General features: G+C 31.0%; 1 protein-coding gene across 1 annotated transcript in view; it reads left to right on the top strand.

The window, feature by feature from the left end:
- Positions 1-7,701: 7,701 nt before the first annotated feature.
- LOC126772342 (uncharacterized) overlaps positions 7,702-12,651 on the top strand; it is a 93,905-nt gene continuing 88,955 nt past the window's right edge. The window contains exon 1 of the mRNA XM_050492677.1: positions 7,702-7,760. The gene's annotated coding sequence lies outside the window, so the exon portion shown is untranslated. The remainder of the gene's footprint in view (positions 7,761-12,651) is intronic.

The raw sequence follows: 12,651 nt of genomic DNA on the forward strand, positions 1-12,651 counted from the left end.
ACATTAAAATAATTACCAAATCGTAAAAGTAAAGCAAGCTACATATTTAAATTTGAGCCGTGTTGATTTTATCATTCCTACGCAAAGGGTTAACTGACTTAATAAAATTGTCAACCCTCACGTGTGTAATTTTACTGACATTATACTCCTAGGTGTTGAGTCAAAATTTTTGTATTTAATCTTTTAGGCGAAAAAATTTAACGAACGGCCTTAGAAATAAAAGAACGAATAGTATCCTACTGCGAATATTTTACCTAAGGACTGTGATGTGACTGAAAATTATGAGATATTGTGGAACCTAATTCGTCACCCAAATATATGTCTGGCTGACGGTTTAACGTATCCTAGAAATTATTGAGTAACACACGTCATATTCGTTAATATAGCGAAGATAGATAGAACTTTGTGACAATTTAATAAGAATATACATCTTGTAACGGTTTACAACAAAGTGAAAATCTTATCTTATATACAACATAAATGAAAATTAACCTCCACCTGTGTCCTCAAAAGAAATTCGTTGTTTACAATAAATATTTATTTATATGTATCGTGATAGTCATTAGGGTAAAGCCGTCGATTATCCAGTCTAGACTGCGAGTGACTGGAAAACGGGTTGTTTTTGTTTGAAATATAGAGTAATGTCAACGACACCACAACACATTGTTGACTAACTAGAATATTTTTTTTGTTTTCTTTCAAGTTTCTATTTATTAATCTTATGGGTTATTTTTAATATACATGGAGCATACATCTGTGCAAACGTATAAGTACATTAAACTTAGTGTGTGTGCGTAAGAATGTTTTAATCGCGACAGTTAATAACAGAGAAGAAGAGAAGAAACGTCAAGATAATGATATATTTAAAGGTGTGCTTGAAACAAAAGTTTGTGAATACTTCAAGTACAGTAGAGTTATTCTGTAAGTAAAAAATCGAAATTCAACACAGAACAATATACATGAAATTTCAAAAAGTCATATGTGATTACAATAAATATAATATTTAAATGATACACGCATCAAAAAAGACGTATTGACGTGAGTCGGCTTTTAACATTTTACGATTGATTAAAAAAGTAAGTTCTTACAGAATAGCACTTTAGTTGTCACAGTGCATATGATTGTGTCATCGTAAAATTGTAAATACCGTTAGATTATAATCGATCGAAGTGAAACTCTTAAATCACAATCTGTCGCACGTTAAATTTTCAACTGTCCGTTCTGTGTCCATAGATTTGAGAATGAAGTAAATGTAATTTAGGTTATGTTCGGTGACTAACACAAACTTTTTTATTATTCAAACTAAGTGCAGTTTGAATTTTTTGTTTATTCTTTGGTTAATCACAGATTCATTTTACTTCAACTACAATTTCATATAACTAATTCTAAAGCTGTGTGTTATTTTCAACACGAATTCTATTTACAATCACCGAAACACTGTTTGTTTACATTCGACAACAAACGAATTAACAAATAAATATGGCGGCGCGGAGCACATGACGGTTTCACTTCGATAAATTATAATCTATCGAAAAAAATGCGTTAAATTCTAAGCAGTATGATACGGTTGAGCTTCTTTCGACAGTTTACAATCTCGCGATATAGATTATAATCTAATGGTATTTACAATTTTACTGTGACAATTGTATATTGTTGCTTTGGAAAAAATGAATAAATTAGGCGCTTTAAAACAAAAGTACTCGTTCTATTTTATCAAGTAGGTCAACCGGGCTCACCGCTACTTGTAAGCAATTTTTTTTTCATAAATGTAACGGATACTCGTAGCTTAGATTGGGGTCAATGAAAGTAATTTGTCGAAATAAATTGTAAGTTACTTTGTTAAGTAAATATTGGTTTGTGGTTGATCTTGTGTGTGACCTGAGAGGTTTTAATGCTAGCGCTAAAGCAAGATATATAGTGATATACTTAAATTCTTTAAAATATTAACATATTAATTACGTAAGACTAAAATTAAAAGAGAAAAAACATATTTGCAGTATCCATTCCCACGCTCATGTGATATCCTCAATACACGGCTTTTGCGTTCATTTTATTTATTGAAATAGAAAATATTTTTAATATTTACGTTATTGTGTGGGTTCTATTCATGTGTCAATGTGTGTAATACATATGTATTTCATATTTTCGAATTATTTCAATATATGGTAAAACTAAACCAAACTAAGTGAATTCCGCCCTAATAAATCAATATTATGAAATTAATCATTTGTTAATAATAATTTGCATGAGTGATGCAAACAGTTGGGTAAAAGTAACCTGTACCTGTATATCTTTAATGTTGTAACTGACGAGTTGGTGGATATAAGCAATCCCTGCAATACAATACATTATGTAGACAATTTTTTGCCCGTAGCATCACCCGCAGGGTATAATAGCACTCGAGGGCGATCCACCCTGGGAAACTCCAGGCGGAGGTGCTCGCGGAGGTGTACCGCTTCCGGGCCGAGGCGAACAAACCGTCCAGGGTCGGCGGAGGTCAGGCGGATCAGGGCTCTAGTCCAGCAGGCCCTGATCACCCGATGGGAGGAGGACCTGGAGTTCCCCACGGCGGGCCTGGCGACAGTGGAGGCGGTACGTCCCCACTTGAGTCGCTGGGTCAAAAGGAAACGAGGCACGCTCTCGTTCAGGCTGACGCAAGTGCTTACCGGACATGGCTGTTTCGGTAAGTATCTGCACGAGATAGCGCGGCGGGAAATTATGTGGAATGGAATTAAAGTCCATTAGGTATCACAGCCGTAGCTGAGGTATATAAAAGACTAAAAGTCTTATCAATAAATCAATAAACTAGAACGTAGTCCAGTGGAAAGCACAGTCGTAACTGAGGTGTTTATAAAGTAGCCGTAGCCACAATAATAATAAAAATAAGGAACAAAGTCCAAGGGTCAATCAGTCAAAGCTGATGAATAGCCGAAGCCAACAACACAAAGGACAAGCCCAGATAAAACACTTGTTCTCATACCAACTCAAGCGCACAACCGCCAGACGGCCTAATGCAAGCATAACGCTTTACGTTTATATCCACTGATGTGGAGTGCCGTTATTATAATAATATGTATTAATTCCAACCATTGTGGAATAATATTCAATAATATAAATATTGCTTCCAATGCATAAGGTGCCACTCAAGTGATAATGTTTGTGATAATGAAGTGATAGTACATACATATATTTGTGATAAGTATAGATTCAGTTCGTTACAATCATAATAAAGATTAATAATGTTTATACAAATCGGATAGGCAGTTTTGCGTGAATCTAGTATAAACAAATTTCTGTATAATATTAATGTGATGATGTTTATATAAACAGCTTATTTTTTTAAGATAATTGTTTATTATTTTTATTATAAAGCAAAGTAGATACTTCGCTGAGATGAATTAAGACAAATTAAAATCAATTATGAATGCTATTAACTCTCAATTTCTGTCGTTGCGCCCCGCAAACGCTGCCGACTGTCACTATTGTCCCCTTCTCACTGTATTTTGGAGATCAGCTGAAAGCTGTGCTAAAGATGTCTCCCCCAAATAATTAGTGGTTTAAAATTCTTACTAAGTGCTTCTACGCGTTTAATTGACTTGAAGTTGTCAAGTTATCAATTATATTTCACATTAAAAAACAGAAAACAGAAAAACAGATTTTTTGTCATTACATTTTTAAAATCAATGGGATGATACACAATACACATGTGATTTGGTACTAGACATACCTACTCTAATCTCATTAGCACCTTAGTATTTAGATCCTTATGAGAAATAGGATGGAATGGCGGAAAGAAAAGAATTTTTGAAATATTAATTTCATATATACCTAGTAATGCTAAATAATAACACTATTCTTCTGACTTGGGTATCTCATTGCAAATATAATAATCTAATTTGGTTTTGTTATAATTAATTACTACACATTATTGCGTTGTTTTTATTGATGAAAATCACTGTTAAATATTTTACACATTAAATAAATGTTACTTCTATAAGCAAAGCTATGTATATAAAATAATTAATAATATGCGTCGCTGAGCCTCTTAGCTTGTTTTCGAAGAGGATTCAAAGTTTATTTGACCAGCTGTACTGCGAATAGGCATACATACATATTTTAGAATTTCTTAGACATACCGTATTTCACAAAATATCTTCTATAAAAATTGAGTACGAGATGATTTGAAAATAAATTAAGTACTTGAAAACATAGGAGTGCTTGCCCGAAATTGAACTCTTAACATTTCTGAACTGTAAGGAATAATTAGATGTAGTATGCACGGAATCAATATTGGCTCGTAGCACGGACATAATTGTATCTTCTTTTAGATGTTAATGTATAACGGTTACTGAGTTTTGAAGTCTTGGTACTTTGTAAAACTTCCCTTCCTTTGTCTTTTTTTAAAAAAGGTAATCATCATCATCATCAGCCCTTGGCCTTCCCCCAATATTAGCCATGGCACGCCACTGAGCTCGATCTTCAGCTCTTAATATCCATCCGCTGCCAGCCACTTTGCGTATATGGTCAATCCACCTAGCTAGAGGGCTACGTTTGCCAAAACGTGGTCTCCAATCCAGGACACGTCTACGCCAACGGTTGTCGTTTAAAGTTAAAATATACCATATTTAACTGTCAGATCTGATATAATTTTTTTATGTTTGAAAATGGTCGAATCGTTGAAGCTGATGATTTATATAACATAATTGTATTGTGATTTACATGCGTAAATATAAAAACCAATAAACTTTTTTTTGGAAACAATTTCTATTTTAATTATATACATATATAACATATAATTAAAAATAGACAATTAACCCTAACCATACATTATTTAATTGCATTGATTGTGAATAATTACGTGGATAATTAAACACCAAACAAAATAACGTTGTCAACGCTTTATATAATCAGAGTTACACAGTTGTTTTATGAAAGGTACTTCTTGATTTTATATATATTTTATATACTGGTATTTTTAGTTCTTTACCAATTAATTTCTTAGTGTTTTTTTAATTTTTTTAAGAAAAAGGATCGAAGGGTATACAATTTTTTCATGGAAATTATACTTTTCTGAATAAACGAAATATTTTTTCAAGATCCAGTAAAGCCTGAAATCTCTGAAAGTGATGTATAGCTATAAGAAAAAGGTCTTAAGAAACTAAGACCTTTTCTTATAGCTATACATCTGTGTAAACTTGTCCCGTCTCAAATTTCTTCTTTGTTAGACAATAAAGGTTGAAATGAATATTCATTGCTTTTCATGTAGAATTTGTTAATTTAATTTTAATAATTAATTATATCTAGTGTAATTTCTATATAAGGATATATTTTTGGTGAAATCTATCTTTAAGTGCTTTACGTTTCGTCACAAATATAAACCAACTACCATTAATATAGAAAAAAATAGCATTGGATTTATACTATGGTATAGATTTGCAAAACGCCTTTGGTACAGTAATCAATTCCATATTATTACAAAAGCTCAGTAGCATAGGAATATCGGGGATAGTTTATAAAAATCTTCAAATGTATTCGAGTAAAAATTCCTAAATTGTAAAAAATGGTCTATATGAAAGTATTCTATATCCCTAGAATACAAGGTTAAATTTTTGGACAACTGCTTTTTCTAATTCACAGAAATCCCACCCACGAAATGAAACTACAATGTCACTTGTCCCTTTATCCGGTCGATACAATAATCTTTTATACTTGAGGAGTTCAACAACCGACATAGTGAGTCTCGGACTGTATATACTGCGCGTTATCCAGGTTGATAGTGCCGTCAAATCTAACAAGATTGCATTATACAAGATCGACCTGATTTGAGCAAAATCCATCGCCATCGTCTCTAAAACTAGCTACATTATGTTTAATGTAAAACATAAATAAATAAATAAATAATATAAAAAACAAAGATTCACACCAATATCCCACTTAAAAGATCTACAAACTGCGCAAAATAAGAACGATAAAATGCTTTATAATTATGACCGACAGACAGACAGAAGATCTACTAGTATTATACAAAGACAAACAAAATTCACGAGTATTATACATATATACTAACAACAAAATATATAACATTTGATAATAATAATAAAAAAAAACTTAATAAATCCATTCAAACAAACGTCAGTTTCAGCAAAATACATCAGGTACAAAGTCTCAACAGTCGCAGAAGTCGTACGTACTCGTTCGTACTGGTCGAAAGAAACATAGAAACATACTTTACTATAAAAACTTCCTGTTATAAATACACAGATACTACACTGTCAACGATATCGTTGAAGAGCAGCTGGAGTAATAATTTTAATTGTTACTTATGACTGCTGAACGAGGAGAGTATTACAGATATCACTGTAAGTATTTATGAATCAATATTTTTTTAACTTATTACATATTAAAATTTTGGCTGCCGACCAAAAGAAGTGTGATATTTATAATTATTGTTTTATCTGTAAGTGAATGTACAATTCTTTGAGTAAATAAATTATTTAATCTTAATCTTTTTTAGTGACTTTATATTTGTTTGATCTACTTTTACAGTAGCGCACAAAATGAATTGTCAGGATTTCAAACCGTGATCACAGATTAGGACTAATATTGTCTGTCCGCCGAACTGCCTTAATTCAAAAATAAGTCGTACATGTTTCGTGTTTTAATTTGGATTAAATAATATCCATATTCCAATATATGAATGTTAGCGTACGTATAAAGCCCTATAGAATAAATTTACTGTAATTCTTCATCAAAAGTTTGTTAGATGACGTGTATTTGAATTGCTTGTAATAGCGTGTCAGCGTGAAATGAAAATGATAAGCTGAATACAAACTATGAAAATTGGAATTGCTTTTGAGGTTTCTTTCTTTACTGTCATATTTTATTACTTCATACAATAAACTTAAACTTCTACCGGCTCAAAATAACATTTTTGAAAAATAAGCACCCTCAACCTATATAGTAGTTAATTTTTTTTACAGATTAAAATTAATAAAAAAGAGTAATTAATATTAATTATTTTATATGAATGAAAGGAAAAATCAATATAACTGTCGTAGTTTCCCTCTGGTTTGAACTGTTGTTCTTAATCCAAACGTTATTTTATTAACTTTTATTTTTAATATATTTTATAAAGTTCGATGAGGCACATACATGTATCCATAAACTTAAGCGCTACAACCAGTTGTATAATGCTTTATTCCTCAATGACCTGCCAACTGTTTAATCAGTATTACTTGCTGTACACGAAATATGGCAATACATACAATTATTTAAATGAGCTTGTCAGCTTTCATATCTGATAATATAATATATTTCTATGATTATAAATTATTAAAAGGATGAAAGCAGCATTAAAATTTATTTCATAAAATTAAATTCTCGATCTTACGAAATATATGAATAATATGCAATAAAAGAAACTATAACACCTATAAACATATTTATAACGCTTTGAGGAATACTAAAATGAAAACTAAGAAACCAAACGACTCTTATCATACCTATAAATAATAGCCTAGAACATCGTAGCACACGACGCTCAGTGTATCTACAGCGGCCGATCGTAGCTGACGTCTACGGATTAACCGTGAAGCGCTACGTCATTTCGGTTTTTCTTTTACTATACGTGTTTGTGTTGAAACAATGGTTGTAAAATTTATTATTTAAGTTATTTTTTTTTTTAAACATATTGTTAAAATGTTGAAATGGACAGATCTATGTGATTAAGTACTGATTGATTTCACCGGCTGCTGATAATGGTAAGTAAATAATGTCCGCTTCAAATTGATATCGATGTAATTGAAAATACGATTGGTTGAAATCTATACTCTATATTTGAATTCGATTGCTCGGCATTAGTGGTTAAGTTTCGTTGAATTTAAGATTCTCGCTGCTGTTTCGTAACTTCTTAAATATACTTCTACGTTAGTTTACAACCGTTTAATTTAAATGAACATTTAATGTTTTCTTTTCAAATTTTAATAAATAAAACGCATATATATCGTATATACGTCGTAGTAAAAGGCAAATGAATGTCGTTTTTTTAAATTTAATAATGGAAATACATTTTTTATTATATATATATTTGCGATAAGCGTAGGCGGTTTGATAAAATTTTCGAGATAAACGGAATTTTCCCCCAACATCAGCTTAAGAATTAAACTAATCGGAATTATATTGAAATAATTCATAAAATAATCATTTCATTGTGTATATAAAGCCATTTCGAGTTCGATAGAAGATTGAACATATTGATTAATAAACTATTATCGAAATGAGTTAAGTATCGCAAATGGCCGTTACGGTATAAGTTAAAAGACATCATAATAATAGTTTTTTTTTAAATACTAATTCCAAAAGAGAATTACTGATATGGAATTTTACTTCCTATGCTATTCTTTGTAATTCACGCAGGTCATGTTATACAATATATCAATATTGGTACTATAACATAAATAATAGCTTAACATACTTTTAAACTAAATTGATGATTAATAGTAACTATTACTGTTTTTAATTTTAAGGCGAAAATAATTGGGTTGAAAAATAGACACAATAAAAAAAATAAAAAAACGAGGATAATGATAGGAGGAGGAAATAGGGAACAACTAAATATTGGGCTTCAAAAATTTATATCAAGCAATTTCAAGCTCTGACCTTCACGGTGGTAATTCAATTGCATCCATTATTGAGACATACATTACAATCTATCGCTCTCTAACTGTCTCATTTAATCTTTATGAATGTACTTTATGTATGTATCTAATGTTTTTTTCTCACTGAAGGAATTCACGGGCTGGGGCGGGTTGGCTTATAAAACCAATATATTTAAACTAGAATCTCTTATATTACGCCTAAGTCCCTAAGGAAATCATAGTTCAGTTAGTCAATTATAGTTTAGTTGCGTTCCAATTTATACTGGAAATATATAACAAAACGAAATATTGCTTATAACTTGAGCATGACAATGTTTAATTGAACCACCGATGAATTGCTTTGTTTTTTTGTTTGCAATTTCGATAGTTAAATTCAGTTTCTCTCGGTCAGTAAAGATTTCTCTAGATTCCCTTCAATATAACTTAGAAATCTAGGTCATTTTCTTTGAAAAGCTCGTAATTTGTTTTCTTTATGAGAATATTTTATTTCTTTGATTTGCTTTTTGTTGTGTACTTCCATTGGAATATTAAGTCCATTTAATTAAAGTATAATATTTTCCATTTATTTTCAAGGCAATAAAATGAAAGTAAGAAATCATAATATTTTTTTATAAAATGACCTAGTTATAGATTAGGTATTGTATGTATTCACGCATCGTTCATCCGATTGAATTAAAACTTTGTGCAGTTAACGGGACTTGTGTGAAGGTTTCTATCATAGCTTCCTCAACGAAATATAGAGGGCGCGCGGGTTACATTTTTATCAATATCATTTTGATTACAACTAAAAGAAAGAGTTTCAATTACTTTGCTCTTTTGTGTGCTTTTTAAGTGTATTATTATAATTGCAACGCAATATGATCATTGTTAAATTTTATATGTTACATTACATACAATGGGTTAAAAATTTCTTTAGTCGCTATAGTAATCGATTTTATTATTTGGCGATGTAATGGACAGAGCATATTTTGTTTTTAGGATGTTTGAAGTTCTATTTGTAACTTGGATATGAATGTGTATGACTATGACGAAGTCGCTGGTCTAGTAGCTAGATTTATAGCTACTAGACCAGTTGAACTCGTGGTTCTATGTCCGATTCTCAAATAATAAGCTGTGGGTTTTTTAAAAAGAAAAACTCAGTAGCCCTGAGTTTGGAGTACTTAAATTCCCGTGCATTTAAAGACGTTGGTCTTACACATGAACTCTCTTCGATCGTTTCAGATTGCCGTCTCTACGGCATCTATGAGGTTCGAATAGCACATATGTCCTATAATATCTTCGGCATTTCGAAATAGACGTCGTGGCTAAAATGGGTCAGAAGGATATCATCATTATAATTGATTAGATAACTCTCTTGTTTTAACTCATAAATATTATTTATTTACTATAAGCTTTTCCATCCGCTGCTTTGCCCACATATGAGTGTGGGGAGCATGTGTTAGATACCCTATTACTTAACTAGGCTCTCCTTAATAACTCTGACAAAACATATGTAATTTTTTATGATGATTGGTTGAGAGGTTATTGTGTTTGTTACGCTTTGTAACAAATAAACTAATTTTCGCATTTATTATATTAGTAAATTTGTTAACGAAACTGTAAAAAACTGTGAAATAAAAGTAATAACAATATCAAGAAAATAATTTTATTTTGTTATTTTTGTTTTGTAATCAGATATAAAAGTGAAACGAACGACGTTTTTGTAATAACAAGCTATTAACAGATATGAATTTCTTGCTGTGCATGAAACTTGACCTTACTAACAGATCTCAACAGAAACTGGCGACTCTCAGTTTAAAATTTTAACAAAAAGTAGTAAATAAGCTCATTAATGTGTTGAATTTTAACATTTGCAATCTCCATTAAAGCCACGCTATTCTAAGCGTCAAACATCAGATCGCGAACGCTCTAGCTTGATGATGACCTTAAGAAATTGCTAGTTTGCCCTCATTGGAGTGCAGAGGTCAGATAGCAATCATGCTGTCAAGTGGTGACCTAAAAATACCTCTAATTGTAGTACAGGATAAAGAAAACTTTTTAATTAGATTTATTAAAGTTTAGCTTTGACATTAATCAATAAGTTCTTTTCTAAGCCATTCTTTATATTTTCATTGGTAAGGCATTTTTTAAATAATACTTTACAACAGATACAAGATATTTTCAGTATTAAGAAAATATAGTCCAGTATATATAGTGCTCTGATATATAGTATACGGCCTCAGCCTTATCTATCTAAGCTATTTATAGTTACTATGTGAAATTCGAAGGCTTAATTCTAACATCGTAAGCTGGAGACGGGCGTTGCCGGTATTCATAGACACATAGAGAGAATAGTCAAATACAATATGATTTGATATATCCGGTGTAGGTATTAGGTACAAGTCGAGCTGGCTTAGTTGTTAGAGCACGTGAATCTAAATTGAAGATTGCTGGTGCGAAACCGCGCAAGCTTCATTGAATTTTCATGTGACAATGGCGATGAGGAAAACATCAATTTGCATGGGAGTAGCTTGATGGAATATGCTCAAATATTTTCCTCAAAAGGAGAAGAGGACTTTTCCTTACTATAGCGTTCCTTTTTTTAGGTATATCTCAATATTTGCTAAATAATCAAAGATGATTATAAATTTTAACATAATGTCATTCATCAAAGTGGTAACAATAAATTTTGTTTGATTTTATTTTCAAACATGTATTTTATTACGAATTATAACCTTACCTATATCTTTGAATATATATTGATTGAACCGTTCTTGTAGAGCTACATTTGTTTGGAAACATAAAACATTTATGACGGAATCGATATCACGTAAGCTTTTCGCTTGTAATATGTAACAATCGCTTATTAAATTTTAAATACAAAATGAAATATTTTTAACGGTAATCTTCTATGTAATAAAGGCAAATAATTGAAAAAAAAGTTTTTTAATATATAAAAATAAAATTTAACAATAATAAATTTTAAAGCTCATGTTAAAAAAACAATAAATAAAGCATATAATTTTGTACAAGGTTTCATAGATAGTAATAAAAGCGCTTGCGAGTTAGTATGGCAGTAAAAGTATTGATTTTGGTACCCACTCTAATAGGAATATATAATATATCATTATATTGGTATTAAGAACAAGAGTTTTGATCGAAATAATGTGGTTTTATTTTTTCATCTTATTTATAGTCAAGTAGTATAACTTTAATTTTACGTTATAAAGCCTCTTTCAAGATTAATTTTGTTAACAGTTGGTGATAGCTTCTACTTCCGCTTAAATTTCTCTCTTGATATTGGCAAGAATATGGAGACATTAACCTTAAATTTCTTTGAGACAAACTTCAGAAAATATAAAAAAAGATTTTTTAATAATGACACAATAGGCTTAATATCAACGTATAATAACGGCTTTAAAAGTAATATCTAGTAAGTGTTATCCATTGCGAATAATAGGAACACATCGCTAGACGATATCTGTAATCTATCAGCAGCTGACGTATCACGTCATGTTAAGCAGTTTCTACTTCCGCTTGAATTACTCCCTTGAGATCGGAAAGGGCAGATGATATGTTTTTTTTATAATAATATATACTTGTAAAATGCCTCTGCTGCAACAGTCTTCCTTCTGGCTTTTCTTAAATTATAGAAAGGGATAAAGAGCCTAATTCATCGAAGGGCAGCAAAGCAGAGGACTTTTCCTTTTTCTCAGCTCCCGGCTTTCGGTTAATTATAAATTTTATCTATTTTATAACTATTTATTTCTTAAATTGGAGCTGAAAAACCATGTCTTTAAATTCAATTTAATTTGTTGACAAAATATACTTGTCGGTTCTCCTGAAGACCTTTTTACTATTCTCCAATTGAAAGTATAAGTTCCAGCTTCGTCAACCTTTTATAAGGACTTTGTCACGGATGACACTTGGACTTCTTAATCAGACCGGTTTGAATATTGCTATTTCGTAAAAGTGGATTATAAATAACATTTTGAGTGAGTTTTTTGGTATAAAA

The sequence above is a fragment of the Nymphalis io genome, chromosome 12 (assembly GCF_905147045.1).
Source record: "Nymphalis io chromosome 12, ilAglIoxx1.1, whole genome shotgun sequence".
In the NCBI taxonomy this organism is placed as follows: domain Eukaryota; kingdom Metazoa; phylum Arthropoda; class Insecta; order Lepidoptera; family Nymphalidae; genus Nymphalis; species Nymphalis io.